Raw genomic sequence first — 15445 nt, forward strand, 5'->3', positions numbered from 1 at the left:
AAGTTCATGAACTGATGAAGAAGAGAGCAGCAGCTTGTGACAGAGGAGGCAATATAACAATCATGGATCTGGCCAAAAAGAAGGTACAGATGGTAGAATGGGAGAGCAAAGAAAGCCTTGGGTGCTAAATTAATGGAGGAGGCAGCTGCTCATAACAATGTCAGGGAACTGAGTTGCCAATGGGGAGAAAAGTGATTATTGGATTTTATCTAATTTGGAAGCCTGAAAAGGTACCAATTGTTTAAAACAGTCAAATCGCTTGATGGCTCAAAAATTAGTGCAGCTTCATATGTGTGTCTGGGAAGCAGTCTATCTTTGCTGTTTCCCTTTTCTGATGACAGCGTCGTGATGACACAGAAAACTTGGACTACACCAAGAAACCTTTATTATAATTCACATCACAAAGACTGAGGGGCAAGTGCAGTGAAGTGGAATCCTAATACAGTTACGGAGGATTCAGAAAACCAGAATAGCAACTAATCGTGAAAAACTCATGTACTCTGCTAATCTTTCACTCACTTCAACTTCAATTACAGTCATTTTAAAAGTTACAGGTGTTTTGGTGGCTCCAGGAGACATGAGCCAGAATCCAATATGGAAGTTACATCATTGTAAATGGATTAACATATGCAGGAATAAGAATTTGTAATGTCCATAGCCAGTAGAAGGCTGCTGTTATGTTACTATATAGCACAGCAAACAAACTGACCAATGGGACCAATATGCATTGGGACATATATGCATCAAGCACCAATGTACCTATTTCTCTCTAGGGAGGTTGCTCCTCCCCTGGAAGAAGCCTGTGAGAAGTTGCTTTCCTATGTTTGCACACCAAGAAACCTGTAGGATTAAGAGACGCTTCCCTTGAAGGTCTTAGAGCCTGTTAGGAGATACAATCCTTCAGATAGCCTGGAGGGAAACCTAGAATTCAGATGTTGATGGATCCCAACCTCACCAGCTCTAGCAAGCATCAGCCGTGAGCAATGATGGGAGTTGTGGTACAACAAAATCTAGAGGCACACAATTCTGCTGTAAGCCATGCATGCAATATGTGAACCAGGTGATACAATGTAGACAAGTTTTGACAACATCATTATTGTGACACCCCAGGATGACTATGCATGGGCCTTCTGGCCTTAGGTAGCATGTTGTGCCACATCAGTAGAGAAATCCATTATACTTGCATAGAATGTATTAAAATATTAAAGGAACATTCTGGAAATGGTTGAAATATGTTGGAGTAGCAAGTAACCAAATTTGTAGGCAGAGTATTATTTGAGGGCATTCTACCCTTTGGACTGTTTCGCCAGTGCAGAGATTAGGCCTCCCATTTGCCATCTGAACTAGCGCAAACATTGGCAAAATATTAAGCCAAGTCATGTGGCTGACACATGTCAAATCTCTATGCATCTGACTGCTGAAATATTTCCTACTGAAATCACATTAAGACTGCCATCCAATATTCAGCAACTTCATAGTCATGGAGATCCACTGGATACAATGAGAGCTACCTCCAAGGAAACATGCACAGTATGTACTTTAAAGCTGTACAGTATATGTATATTTACAAGAAAGTGATAGGAATTATATGCAAATCAGCATTTGTAAGGTTCTGTAACTATGAGAGACTGAAAAGATTAGTGTTAGCTCACTGTTGTCCCTCCTTTTTTCACCATAAAAATGGTGCAACATGATATGTATCTTGTACCCTCTAGGGTGAGAAAGAACAAATTGAACAGGTATAGAGGCCAATTGTTTTATACTAGGGTCTCCCAGGGGCTACACAGCCTGCCAAAAATGCCAAAAATAAAAAGGAAGTATCCAGAAGTCCATTCCTTGTTTGGGGAAAAAATGCAGGGGGAGCCTGAAGCCTATTTAAAAGCTGAGCTGCCGCTTCTGTAGGCTTCTAGGAGAGGGTATTCACCCCTTTTTTCAGGAAAAGGATACCTTGGGGTCAGTAAAAATAGTCTTCTGGATAACTGTATACCCAGGTCCACATTCTGTCATCCTTGACTGGGGCAATGCCAGAGGGTTGGAACCTGGAAATAACCAATGGGTTGTATCAAAGCTGAAAATCATATTGATGCAGCAAACTCAATCTGTTTCTCAGATCTTGTTTCCCCTTTTTTCATTGTTATGGTAATATTTCTATTTAGTTCTATTGTTTTTCAGACCACTGTGTTACTGTACATAAGTCCTCCTTCACTATATTTAATGTTAATAATAAATACTGCTCCAAAACGTGCATGCATATATCTGAAAACAAATTACTGCTGTTAACAACGTGACAGTAAAATATTACCTTGCATTTGGGACAGAATCTAAACTGAGATGAGTCTTCTGTGCTTTGAAATATTTTTTCTCCCCTTTCTCAAAAAGCCTTGAAGGGAACTGTGAAAAATTGACTTCTGCTGTGAAGCTGTAATTCTAATGGTCACCAGCCTTAGCTTTCTAACCTGTGAAATTTCAAAGAACACTTTAATATGTTTGCATTTTCCACAGCGTGAAAGTACATTTTCCTATTTATAAACTGGAGTATTTCTACCCACATTAAAAAGAATCTGCCAGTGCACCAATGCTTATTTCTGAGCTGATTCCTTTGAGAATGAGTCTCTGTGGTGTAGCCTTGTAAGGCAGGGGATACAGACTTATTGCCACACAGCATGACTCATTAAAAGACTCTGCAGAGTGCAGCTAGTCATATGCTAAACAAAAGCATGTCATGCTGCCAGCTCTGACCATGCCATGATTTCTTCTTAGGAAGCAGTCCTACATATGCTTCAGTAGAAAAATAAAAGCCTACAGTGTACATTGGACAGGCATTGGGTAGAGCAAAGCAAAGACTTCAGGCAGCAAATGCTGAAGGACAGAAGCAAGAGCATGAAAATGTTCCTGTTTTGGACTTCAGTTCCCAGAATTCCCCATCCACTGGATCAAGGGTTCTGGGAATTTTATTCCAAAAAAGAGATGTTTACAGGGTCTCTGGGATAAATGGAGCTATTTCTATCTCACACTCTGTCCTGTATTGCATAAACTAGGCAGGTGCATCCTCCAGTGTAGGGAAAGATACCATATTTTACTAGTGCTGACATAAAACTCAGTGTCCATTCTAGTTGGCCTCTTCATGTGGAATGGAAAGGAACCACTTTGTCCATCTTTTGCTGCAACACAAGCAGCAAAATATCGTGGGTTCATCTTGCTATACTCAGTGACTCTTCTTCATAAGATCAGGCTATCAGGGAAAGTTAGACCAGTGTGTAATAATTTTCAAGTTTAAAACGGAATCTGCATGTGTAAAGATAGCACACTGGAAATAACTTTAAATAGGGGCTAGATCTGGCATAAAATCCACTCATCAGGTACAGAAACATTTAACCTTCAAGAAGTCATAGGACTTTAAATCCAAACAAATTTCTACTCATCATGGTGAAGGGATGAGGTGAACCATGGAGCTACATGTTATGGAGTACATGTAGTTGCTCTCTCTTTCTGTGTGCACATGCATGTTATATTGATATTTCCAATGCTACTTATAACCAACCTGTCATGTTAACAAGACTAAAAATATTCAATTAATCTGTAAAATGTGGTCTTCAGACCAAGCCCATGAAAATTGGTGATTTGGAGAGAAAGCAGGCCATTTTTAGCAGGCAAGCCAGAGGCTTATGGCAAAGCCAGCAGCATGATATATATCTGCCAAGAGAGAAACAGGATGAAAGAAAAACTGCTGGTTTCACTTGTTTGCTGGCAATCCCTTGTTTTACTTCCAGATCATGACTAATTGATCACTCACATGGTTAGAAGTAAGCTTCTATGAATCTTACTTCACCAAATGTTGATGTTTATTCCCACTAACATTAGTCTAGATGTGAACTGATATAATCCAAAGTGATCAAATTGATTTGGCAGTAGTTAGAATGAATGAGTGGAGGAAAAACAAAATGCAGTATTAAATATGCACAATTAAGAGATCTTTTTAACTCTAAAAGGAAAACGTAAATACTTGTTTTGAAAAACATCTATTTCATCAGGCCAATGTTTATTCTTATAAATTATATATATTATTCTACAACTATTATTTTTATAATTATTTTATTCATGTATGTCTTGCTTCCTCCCAACAGTGGAACTCTAACAACATATCTAAAACCTATACAAAAATGTTGATAAAAGTATAAATATAAAGTTATCTTAAAGCAATTTAACAATTTCTCATGTTTAAATATCAAACATTAAAAACCTTAAAATTCCTTAAAAGATTATACAGACAATAAAACATTAAAAAGGCACAGTTAATTCCATTCAGTTTCCAAATGCCTAGTGATCCAAGTATGTTTTCCATCAACGGTGGAAGGAGAGAAGGTAGAGAGCCATCCAAAGACTGGAACAGCCACCAAGAAGGTCCTCTCCTTTGCTCCCAACAAACGAGCCTGTGAAGGTGGTGGGGCAGAAAGAAGGACCTCTCCAGATGATCTTAACACTCTTATGGACTCATAAACAGTGATGTGGTCCTTCAAAAAGCTTGGACCCAAGTTATGTAGGGCTTTGTAGGTCATCACCAGCATTTTGAATTGTGCTTGGATGTGGCTCAGCAGTGGATGGAGTTATTCAACAAGAGAACTAATGTTCCCTGCTGTAGCCAACCCCAGTGAGCAATCTGGCTGCAGCTTTTTGTATTAATTAAAGTTTCTGAACACTTTTCAAAGACAGCCTCATGTAGATAGATCCCATTAAAGTAATCCCAATGGGATGTAACCAAGTCATGTGTAACATGGCCAAATCCAACTTGTCCAGGAATTGGTGCATCAGCTTTAACTGTACAAATACACTCCTGGTCACAGATGAAACCAGGCCAATCCCTATAATGTCTTTCGACTGGCTAGGTGCGCTTTTGTCTTATATGGATTAAGTTTTAATTTATTCAGTTTAAAGAACTACTTTATTTATCCCAAATGACTGATGCAGTGACTGGGGATGGGGTCTCTCCTCTCGTGGCCTGCCTAGAGTCAGTAATGGGCTGGATGAGGGAAAACCGACTCAAGTTGAATCCAGAGAAAACAGAGGTACTAGTGATAGGTTCCCCTGGTCCAGGAATGGTGGTGGTTCCACCTGTCCTGAACGGGGTCACGCTCCCTGTGAAGGACTCCGTGCGCAGTCTGGGGGTGCTTCTTGACTCGTTGCTTCACCTGACTGCTCAGGTGAACGCGACGGTCAAGAGCACCTGTCATCAGCTTCGGCTTATTCGCCAGCTGCGCCCATACCTGGCCCAGAGGGACCTTGAAACTGTTGTACATGCTCTGGTAACCTCGAGACTGGATTTCTGCAATGTACTCTACATGGGGCAACCCTTATACCAAACTCGGAAGCTGCAAATGGTGCAGAACATGGCAGCCCGGCTGGTCACTGGTGTTTCCAGGACCAGCCACATAACACCGGTACTGAAAGATCTCCATTGGCTGCCCATTCGCTTCCAGGCTCAATATAAGGCGTTGGTGATTACCTATAAAGCCCTAAATGGCTTGGGCCCAGGATACCTAAAGGACCGCCTCTCCCCGTACATTCCGCCTCGCACCCTCAGAACGTCTGGGCAGCAATTACTGAAGGTGCCTGGGACGAGATTATCCTCCACTACACGGAGGACATTTTCCACTGCTGCCCCAGCCCTTTGGAATATGCTGCCCACTGAGCTCCGCTCGACTACCACCCTGGCCCAATTCAGGAAGGACTTGAAAACCTTCCTGTTCCAACAGGCATTCCCCGACTGAAATCCTGTGGGCCTCCCTCCTCTACCGTGGCCAAGAGGTTGGGCTATGGGGCTTTTAGCCTGTTATTTTTTATTGATTGTATGGTCTGCTTTGATGTGTTTGTATTTTATATTGTTTTATGGTACTGTTGTTTTTAACCCATGTTATAAGCCGCCCTGATCGTAGGAAGGAGCGGGATAAAACTTTATTTATTTATTTATTTATTTATTTATTATTTTTATTATTATTCTAAATGATTTTATATTCAATTCACTATTTTAGCTGGAGAAACAATCTTTCTGTCAGTCATTGGATGGCCACTTTGAGGAACGTTGTGTAATGTCAGTTTGAAATTACAAGGTAATTATACAAATTTATTAATGTTGGACAACAGAAGTTCCAAAGGCTGTTTAATAATGTAGCAAATCAAAACTGAAAATAGCAGGGGTGGAATAGTATTGAACCACAATACTTAAATGCATACAATCTCTTTATTTGTGTAATTATTTATTGGGTTGGTGGGTAAATTGGTTGGTTTATTTCACTCTTACCCAACCATGATAAAAAATACAATACCAAAGTAATAATACAAAAATGAAGCATCAGCTTGTAGATAAAACTCCACCAAATTACAGAGGGAAGTGATAATTGAAATAATGATTAACATTCCTTGAGGGACAAAAATACTTCAGCCTCCAAAAGCCAACATTGTTTCTCATCCAGTAGTGGTAATGCTGTAGGATCATCATTTTCTATTATTTTATTTCCCTTCAGATGAGACATAGGTTATCTCACGATAACAATGAATAAAACACTCTTAGCTCTGGAGATACTAGAACCTACCCCTCCTCTTTTGATATTAAAGTTGCTATAAACTGAGCCTCTATGATCCTAATGTGGACATCATTAGTTGCAAGTGAGAAGGTCACATCAGTTAGATTAGGAGTCGCCAAGAGGATTTATGTATGTTCTGGACATGTCGGAGGAGGTGATGAAAAGCTTGGCTATGAAATAATAGGATGGCTCTGGTTGGAGTAAGTAACTTCATCTACCTGAAACTGTAAGCTGTCTATTGCAGGAATACACCCATTCACACATCCATGTCACATCTTTGGGAGACCCTACTTCAAAGTGTCACTTATGCATATCAAATATTTAGACCATTTGGCCACATCAACTTTCTGGACTTTGCACCAGGACACAAAATTCCTATAAATTAAGAGGCCTTTCCTTTGCTGGATCAGCTTGGTTTGCAGGCAGAAGTGTTGCCAGTTTTCACTTTGCTAGACCCCTCTTTCTCTCACCAAACTCCAGTGGCCTGGAAGCGATTGAGTCCCCATTCCTCCTGTCCTGGAACATCATCTTGTATCTCCATTAGAAGGCCTAATTCTGTTCCAACCTAACACCTGCATTTTTCAGTTCTTGTGTGCTTGTGTGAGTGATTGTGAAGAGTGTGTGTTGATTTTTCCCTTTAAAATAAAATACACTTCAGTGAGGGTTTGCCTCTGTGGTTCTTTTTGCCACCAGTCTTGGTATACATAGAGATTGTCCCAGAGCTGCTATTCATTGAGCTAATATTTAATTCCCCTAGACTGAGCTATCCTTAAGCTATCCCTATCCTGGTCACAGCACCATCTTTAATACTAAGACTGATTTGGGAGGGGGAATTTTTGCCTTGAAGCAAAAGGACAAGGAGAAATTCACCCTGAATAAGAAATTCCAGATGTAGTTGAGTGGCTACTTTAAAAGACCTGGTATACATCTTCATCAGATGTGCCTCTGAGAGTAGTGGAGTCAAGAAAAGAGTCTCCCCAAAGACCTCAAATCTGGCTTCTATGGGAAAATGAAGTATTTCAGTCAGCTTGGAGCCATACTATGTAAGACTTTATAGGTAAGCACTTTTAATTTTATTTGGTGACAGAGCATTAGCTAGAGAAGCTGCCTGTCTTGTTTCCAGGCAGGCAGCTCCCCATACCAAGGTCTAATAGTCTAGAGTTAATGCCAATAGGACCAGCCACAGACAGACTGGTCAAATAAAGTCCCAAAAACAGTTTGGTAAAGATTAAAACAAATAGTGTATCCACACTACCCAGTTACAGCTGTTTTTAGCTGCCATGGCTCCATGGCATTCTGGGGTATGTAATATGGTGAGATACATAAAGTTCTCTAGTCAGCTCCCCCTAAATTACAGCATTAGAACTTTCTGGCAAAGAAGTCTAAGAATTTCTCCAAATTCCAGGATCCTGTAGGGCGTAGTCATTGCATTTAAAGTTGCATTAAAGTGTTATAAGTGGGTAGAGTTAATACACTCAAAATCCATCTAGAAACTCAGAGCTTGTTTACATGTACAGTAAAATCCAAGGTGCCAGGATTCAGACTTGCAGAGACCCTGGCGCTTCCATATATTATTAAAAGTGATATTAAGGCTATTTGCATCAAATTTGGGTTAAGCTGCCACACATTTCCCATTCAGAGGTTGCATCAGTGTTGAATTTTTCTGAATTACTTTTGGCTACACAACAAAGGTTGCTCCACATTATTTTTATTTTTAGTTGTCCATTAAGGATGCACAAAAATGTATTTGACACAACTGTGGAAGAACACAGGTAAAATATATCAGGCTATCAGATATACTTATATGTGGCTATGCAAACAAATGAAGCAGCAAAAGAATGGTGATCACATTGCTTAAACCTTCCAAATGTCTCTTGGGACTCATTCTCACTTAGAGATTGCTGTGTGATCTAAATCGATGGGTTGATTTGACATCGGATCGTGGTTTACTTGCCCTGATTGCACTTTCTGTCATTTTCTGGCATCAAAATAACCCACTTGTGGTTGCCATTCATGAATGAATCTATTCAAAATGATTCCGTTCCAGCCAACCAAAGGGGAAATTTGAATCAATTCCAAACCGCTTGTGCTTCACATTTGCACAGAATTGATTTATCAAAAAAGAAGCAGAAAAAACCAGAGTTAAAGAAGCGGGTTAAATGGGACTGGAGCATGCCCCCCCCCCTCTCGGAATTGCTTCAGTGATTTAGATTAAGTGGGAACCAGGGTCATTTGAACATGTTCAAACCCATTTGCAATCTGATTTAAAAGGTAGTGGGAACTCACCACTTTATGACAGGAAGGGCCCTGGTTTCCCACCCATTTAGTGCAGGTTTCGCCACAGCTGCCAATGCACCAGTCACAATTATCACACAACTATATTTTCCAGGAAAATCTGGAGATAACTTCAATTATTTTTTTCTACAAATTGACATAAAGTGAAATAAGCCCTCAGACACCTAAAAGCTCCATGCATGTCACAGATTGTTCTGAACATCATGTATCCAGATCACTCCTGATTCAGGGTGAGTAGGGATTTTTTTTAAATGTAGAGAAGCCAACATCTGAGGAATGTGCAAAGCCAATGAAGAATCTAAATGTTTAAGCAGCCCAGTCCAGAACATCAAGCAGGTAGGGATGGTCCAAGAAGCAAAGCCAAAACAGAGTCCAAGGTTCTCCACCAGCAGATCAATTGCAAGGATACAGAGGATGCCAGATCAACAGTCAGGGCCATTCAACTCTAGTACTGCAAAGAAAATTTTAGGTTTATTTTAGCACATGCTCAAAGGTACCCTGTTCTTTAATTCTAAATGTGACTTTTGGACCCAGCTCTGATTAACACTCTAGCTTTTTGAAAAGAACAGGAAAGGAAAGGAAAGGAAAGGAAAGGAAAGGAAAGGAAAGGAAGCAGATAAAACAAGTCTGAAGTCTACCTGCCCCTGCCCTTGCTGTAAAGTATGTGGAAAAATCTATAAATGATGAAAAGGAAAAACAGAATAAACCAATGCCATTACAAAAGCAGACTTTTGTATCCCTAAGGGACATGGCTTTTGAGATTCCATTACAAAATTTATTTGCTAGGCTCAAAACATTTTATCAAAACTTCTTTCCCTGTTTTTTTTTTTTTGGGGGGGGGGGTTTAATAGCCAGCTTTAGTGACTGTATTTGGTGACAGTAGAAATCTCAGGAACACATTGCCCCAACGCTGTAGCTCATGAAGAAACAGACGCAGTTTACTGTATCATGACAGACTGAAATGGAATTCCAGCCATGTGAAGGTAAATTTTCCAGCTGTGCTAGCACAGATTGGAATAACTCACTCATGACTGCTACTGAAGAAAGTGTCAGTCTGTGTCCCAAATTGGAGGTATCAACCACTTTTGCACTGCTTTCCTGAAGTAGAGGGTGGGGAGATACCAGAAGAACAAGGTGAGAGAAATTCCTCTTTCTAAGGCAATGCAGTTCTTATGCATTTTTAAAATAACCTACCTCTTCTTATGCTTTTTTCCAGTTTTATGAATGGGCCTTACATGCCAATGTGATCTGCCATAGCAGATGAGATGCAGATCAGTGACAAAGCCATTGGATTTTTCTGATGTTCATAACATGTATTGATGTGTGGGAGGGGGAATTACAATTCAACTATTTTATAAAACTATTTTATAAATCTGGCCACTTTTGAAAGAACAAAAGTTGAGGTGAGAAGAAATCTTGTAAGTATCATTATAGCGATTACTATCATGCCTAGTAAGCTCACATATGGAGGTTAAACAGCCTTATGTTGCTAGGAGTACCAAACCACCAAGCACAGTCTTTTGCTGCACTGAGAAGATGCCAACACTAAAGTATACTGTAGAGCTCAACAATATGCTATATAGACCATTTGGCAACAGCCTAGGAATGTGATTTTTTTGCTAATTTTTCTTCTCAGCAGAAGCAACAAGTAGTTTAATAGTTTTACTCTCACTGTGAGAAAGTCTTTGAAAACTGCCCTGTTTTGGAGGTCTATTTGCAGTTTGGCACTTCTACAAAAATTTACACATGATATTTTTGAACAGAATACAACTTTTCATTCAAGACAAACAGTATTTCCATTACACAAATAATATTTTCTGCACAGAAAAATGTTGATTTCTGCACAAACAAAAACCAGTAAACAGAAAGGATTCCCATCAGCCCAGGATTCTTCTTGCCAGGATTTTGCAACACCCAAAAAACAGAAGAAGACGGGTAACTTTTTTTAAAAAACAACATATTTTTTAAAATACTCTCCCCATTCCTAGGCAGACCTTACAGTTATTAAACAAAGGTGCAGTACTTGACCATACTTGCCATACTTGTAATGAAATTACTGTGACTTTTGCTGCCAAAGAACAAATGGTTACATCCCAGCAGCTACAACTGATTCATAGCATTAGGCATCTATTAAAAGGACCCACTAAGATCAGTTTGGGAAAGCTGATGGAATTTGGGAGCTGGCATCCAAAAATAATGCTTCCAAATTCTGAAGAACTTCTTGTTTATAATATCAAAATGGATACTATGTGAGGTCGTTCTTTATGAAACGGCCTCAAAAAGCTGGCACAAAATGAAAATGTCCAGGTTAATTTCTATATGTGAGATTGCTCTAAAAGGTAATGAAGCAGGGCCAGGTTTCTGGAAGTTGGTTGTTTTACAAGTAGCTGCACCACTGCGACTTTGTAATTCAAAGTACAATTACTTTAGATTCAGTCACCAAAAATATGATTTAGTATCCATGACCTGCCTGTGGAGCTTATCGCTTGGCTTTTCAATTTGGCTTACCTCTATCTGGTTTAAAGCTTAATTCAAGTGGCATCCCAATGTTATCAGAGGATTTTTGCCACTGAATTTGCTGCCAAATACATCCTGGGTGCATCCCCTCTTCCAGGAGTGCTCCTTGCAGCTTTTTTCAGATCCAAGAATTTTCTAGTTTAAGAAAATGGCCACTGGAGCACTCCTGGAAGTGGGAATGGACCTGGGATGTTTTGGGGCAGCAAATTCAGCAGCAAAAACCTCTGATAAGATCAGGATGCCACAGAATTATGCACCAAATGTAAAAGCCAAGTGATAAGCTCCTGTATGAGTCACTTGGTTTTCCAAGCACATAGGTAGTCTGTAACCATGCATGGATGAATAAGAAATTAATCATTTTATTTTTGCTCTGAATACCTAAATTGTAAAAAAAAAATCAAATTTTCATATCATAATCAATGTGTCCTTTTTTTCTTCTCATTTCCAGATTTCTCCCTTCTGAATCCATCGTTCTGCTACTGCATGTCACTGCCTTTCTTCAACCTTCCAGTTCACATTATATTACTCTTGCATTTTAGTATTATATGGCATCAAAACTGCTACAATGTTCTGAAATAAAATTCTGTGCATTCTAAATCAAGGAGCCTGCAGACACCAGGGAATGATTACAAAGTCATCTTTAAGATTTTCAAAACCTGAGACAGATGGAAAGTGAGATCATGAGATGGATATTGCCTTCAGTCAGCTATCCCTTTAGTGCTTTCCACACCTGCTAATGCTGAAGGTTACCAAGCACCTGTCCCTCATTCAGCTCAGTCAACTTCTCTTTTTATGGAAGGCTGCTCTTCTACTTCATCTTTCACAGATCAGAAATGTAGGCCAGTTGAGGTTTACAGCTGTGGGTATTTGGAGATGGCCATAATAATTTTATATGCAACCTGGATGTTAATGTAAATACAGATTTCCAGAGATAAAATAAGATTAATTGACTAATTCATTACATAGAAGATGAAATTTGAAGCATTATGAATAATCTTTTCCAAAAGGAGTTCCATGACTAGGTGAAGACAAGACTGTAATACTTTAAAGATAATTTGCCATAATTAACATATATTTATATTTTGTCAAGTGTGCAATTTAATTCTGCATTAGAAATGTGCATCCTAGATTTGGATCAGACTCTGATTCAGTATTTTCAAAAGTTCTATTTCTGGTGATACCAGTTTGGTCTCATTCACTTCACCCAAAGTCCCAAACCTGAGCTGAATTTTTGGAAGCCCAAGACTAATAACAACTTAGCCAAATTTGCAATTTTTTTCATTAATGGTTTGGAAAGAAGTTTTTTGAAAATCAGTTTTAATAAAACAAAGGTTGGAGAAAGCAAAAAGGACTTAGATGCATAATTTCCACCACAGTTTGTTGGGAGCTGTGGGACAGCTGAATTTTGAAATTTTGAAACTGAGAAAGCCGTCATTATGATTCTCCTTGTCTTGTTATTCCAAACCTCCCCAAGAGTTTTTTCAGTGTGGAAGACTACTACATTTACTGCTATGACATAAGGTTTATTGATGGTAAATACGGCTGCAGATAGGACACAGCAGAGAAATATTCAACCCCTTTTGCTGCTATATTCTAGCATTCTTTTCCTATGAAATTATCACACGAGGGCTATTTACATTTTAATAATGCTATTCTATTATTTAGCAAGAATGATACAATGACAAAACTGCAACACTTACTTTCACATAGTGTCGCAATTACAGGGCATTAAGGAGTCACAAATGGTAAAATAGAGCACTTTTACATTCTGCACGTCAAAAGAAGGGGTTGTGATCGGAGAGAGAAAAACAGGTAATCTCTTGCCGCTAAGGAACTCTCCTGGGACTCACAAGTATGACACAGGAAGTGATTCTGCCGAATGGCACATTAAGGGACTGGTGGACTCAACATATTTTCAGAAGGTTTAATGATAGATTCTCAATGGCGCTACTGAAACATGATTGCTTTTCGCTTGTTCATGATAGTGCTAATGAAGTGCTATTGGCAAGCCATTAACAGGTTTTTTTTTGCCATTAATGAGAAGTTGCACTAGCACGATGCTTCAATGACAGGGCAAGTAAAATATATTCACAACATTGTGAGAATATCTTCCTGGGATCACACAAACATGATGAGAGCATCACACTTTTCTCCCATTTCTTATCCCCATGTGATAATCTCCATAGACAATGGTAGAACTGGACCCTCAAACACATTCTATCTACACTGACAATCAAATTCCCCACCACTGGATACAGTATATGGGTAGCCCTTGGAGCTAGGATGCACCCTCCAGGCAAGGCCCATGGAAGATGTACAGAGCAGAAGCAAACAAAGGCGGGTTACACACCACCAAAAAAGTACGTGCTCGGCACGTACTAGGGTTAGGAAGGGGCGTCCTTTCCAGATGCCCCTAACCCTAGTACGTGCCGAGCACATACAAAATGGCGGCACCCATTCTACATTTTGACGTAGCAGACTCTTAGTCATAACCGTGCCGCAAAAAGAACCCGCTTTTTGTGGGTTCTTTTTGCTGCACTGGGGAACTGCGCGGTTTGTCCGCTGTCTGGTAGCAGAGGCCGATCTCACTACATTCTCTTATACCAGTGATCCCAAGAAGAGTGCAAGGTGGTTGGTTGTGTGTTGGTGTAGGCTGATTTCTGTTTTTAAGAAACCAATGTTCTAGCAATTTTCAACTGCAGTTCAACATCTCATCAGCATAGTACAAATATTCACATGTGGGTATACGCTATACAACCCCCATGCAGAATAGCAAATTTGTACAACTCATAACTGATTGATCTTTGCAGTGTAAAAACACAATATTCAAATGCAATGCACAATGCACAACTGTAATGCACAATGTTTCTGTATGTGCAGTTCCACCTCTGCCACTGGTGCATTTGGGGAAGCACTAGAGCACCAGGAGCAGTACTGCAAAACAGAATGCTAAATGGGATAATACCCTGACTCAGTACAAGGCAGATTCTTGTGTTTTTTTCCTAAACTGTGACTCAGACTGAATAAAGTGCTGGATGAAGCAAGAAGTAAAAAACTTCAAATGGAATAAAATTTAAGGATCACCCTGGTCACTTATATCTCTATTGATTTTAGGAGAATAATCGATTATCATCAAGGAAATCACGAACTTAGTGAGCAGATAGTTTGTTTCAGTTTACCTGACCATTAACTCCTAAGAATGCTCTCCTTACACTTGCTTACACAATCTCCCACATACCTATTTCTATATTTTATAATCAGTTAAACATACATGAGGTTCTTTCAGTTTAGAAGCTTTAGAAATGGGAGGGGTATGTGCAATACAACATTCTGAAGAACTAGCCACGAGTCAAATGGATTTGATCCTTCCACAAAGCTTCTGGGTTTGTTATTCATTTATCTGGTGTGTTAGGGCTAGGTATTTATTGGTGATGATGTGAAATGTGAAAGTGCATTCTGCACTGTGGCTATTTTTGTTAGCGGTGAAAATAGAATGAACCTCAGTCTCTTGCATGGGAGGGCTGGTAAAGAAAGAGGTAGTCAATTGAAACAATGTTATCCCTCAAGTTCCGTAAACAGGGTATATTGACTTAAATGCCTTCTTTATGCCCAAAATAAAAGCATTAGCATAATAATGAATGAACATCAAAGTAATGTGTGCTATCTAATACCAATAGTTTGTATAACACAAGCATATTTTAATATGGAGGCTTTTACTCACATTTTAATTTAAACTTATTGCCAACTGTATTTAGTTTGCCTTTGGTCTATTCATAGTGAAAATTAAATCTTATTGCCTATCACATCCTGAAGGCATGAGCCAAATAACAAGATTTGAAAAATATATAAAAACCCATTAAAATTCAATTAAACATATTTAAATACAACAGTCATAGTTCTTCAGAATGACCTATAGATGAATGTACAGATATGCATTAAAAATGTACTGTTGCCTAATGTAAAATACTTAAGATTTGGTGTGTATGGAGTAAACCTTATGGACACAGAAAAAAGAAAGAGGTTAATTAGTCTAAAAAATTGTAGGGCAGGCTACA

General features: G+C 39.2%; 1 long non-coding RNA gene across 1 annotated transcript; it reads left to right on the forward strand.

Annotated features, from left to right (window-relative positions):
- The first annotated feature begins 1374 nt into the window (after positions 1-1374).
- LOC121935098 lies at positions 1375-12738 on the forward strand. Its single transcript, XR_006104731.1, has 3 exons — positions 1375-1530; positions 6027-6104; positions 11839-12738. It is a non-coding gene; the product is annotated as an uncharacterized LOC121935098 (long non-coding RNA).
- Positions 12739-15445: the final 2707 nt, after the last annotated feature.

This window comes from Sceloporus undulatus, chromosome 6, assembly GCF_019175285.1.
Source record: "Sceloporus undulatus isolate JIND9_A2432 ecotype Alabama chromosome 6, SceUnd_v1.1, whole genome shotgun sequence".
NCBI classification, from domain to species: domain Eukaryota; kingdom Metazoa; phylum Chordata; class Lepidosauria; order Squamata; family Phrynosomatidae; genus Sceloporus; species Sceloporus undulatus.